The sequence below is a fragment of the Nematolebias whitei genome, chromosome 15, assembly GCF_014905685.2.
Source record: "Nematolebias whitei isolate Nwh7 chromosome 15, NemWhi1, whole genome shotgun sequence".
In the NCBI taxonomy this organism is placed as follows: domain Eukaryota; kingdom Metazoa; phylum Chordata; class Actinopteri; order Cyprinodontiformes; family Rivulidae; genus Nematolebias; species Nematolebias whitei.
The window spans coordinates 18,631,498-18,632,781 of NC_056512.1; the positions used below are offsets into that span (position 1 = coordinate 18,631,498).

Here is a 1,284-nt window from a genome sequence, read left to right on the forward strand (position 1 = left end):
CTTTGGAATGAGTTGCCTCTGCTTGTCAGACAGGCCCCCTCCCTCTTGGTTTTCAAGTCCCGTTTAAAAACCCACTACTATTCAGTAGCTTTCAACACCAGATGATCTGTGTTTTGAACCTGTATGCTCCACACTGGTTAGTTGTCATATTTATTATCTGCATCGTTTTTATGTCTATATTCTGATTTACCTCATTTTGTATATTGCTTTGTGTGTTGTCTGTTGTTCTGTCTGTACAGCACTTTGGTTGGCCTTGTTGCTGTTTTAAGCGCTCTATAAATAAAATGGCTTGGTATGGTATGGTAAAATGCTGGAACCAGCCGTAATTGTACAATGTATCCAGCAGAGGGCGCATGAAGACTACTCAAGCCATGGTCATTCACTTAAGTTTTACTTTCACATTCAGCACAGACGAAGCAGGGATACTACTACTACTGTGTGGCGTATTTTGCTGAACAGAACATGATAAGTTTATTTGAACTGATCTGTAAAACAAATCAACAATAATAAATTTTCTTCAAACCTCCAACCTGCTTGTCATTAGCTACGTGGCTCTCAAGTTAGCAAGCTAATGTTTTGATAGCCTAGCATAGCCTATTGCCTTGTAAAACTTTATTCAGAACAATAAATCTAACATAGAGGTAAATATAAATCAGTGTTAGTAAAATTATCTTTGTCATCTTCAGTGAAATGCATTGTTTGACTGAAATCTTTAAAAAAAAAAAAACTCTGCTATGGTCAATACTAATTAGACCTTCACCATATGTGACTGACTGCTTAAACAATGAAAAGAGAAGGGTGTTTCTTTGTTTGATTTATATTTTGTAACACACTTGATAACTTTATGGTGAATAGTGGATGATAGAAAATGTGAACGATGGTTAGGAAGACAGTTTTTATGACCAGTGCACCAGTTGTAAACCTAATGTGGGTCTACATATAGCATGGATCTGATTAGCTTAGCTTCATGGTTGCTAACAGCCGCACTAAATAAAGAAGCCTCGCTCCACTTGCTGTTTTCTTAGATTCTTGGGGTTATGTTTAGCTAAGCAAAGCTCCAAAATTTTCAGCCATTATATCGGTTATCTGCAGTCGCCTTACCCTCCCAATAGTGGTATTGGCGATAGCCAAAATTTCCATATTGGTCGGGCTCTAGTTACGAGTGTCGAGTCAACACACGTTCATTTTTATGTGTCTACAGCACTTGTTGCAGTTGATAGGACAAGTTAAAAACACTCTTCAATTCTAGTTTTTAACAGGAAAGTCTGAGCTCAAATACAGTGA

At 37.5% G+C, this 1,284-nt stretch overlaps 1 protein-coding gene across 1 annotated transcript in view; it reads right to left on the reverse strand.

Annotated features, from left to right (window-relative positions):
* LOC119421992 (protein Wiz) overlaps positions 1-1,284 on the reverse strand; it is a 23,535-nt gene that overhangs the window by 15,958 nt on the left and 6,293 nt on the right. The gene's annotated exons all lie outside the window — the stretch shown is intronic.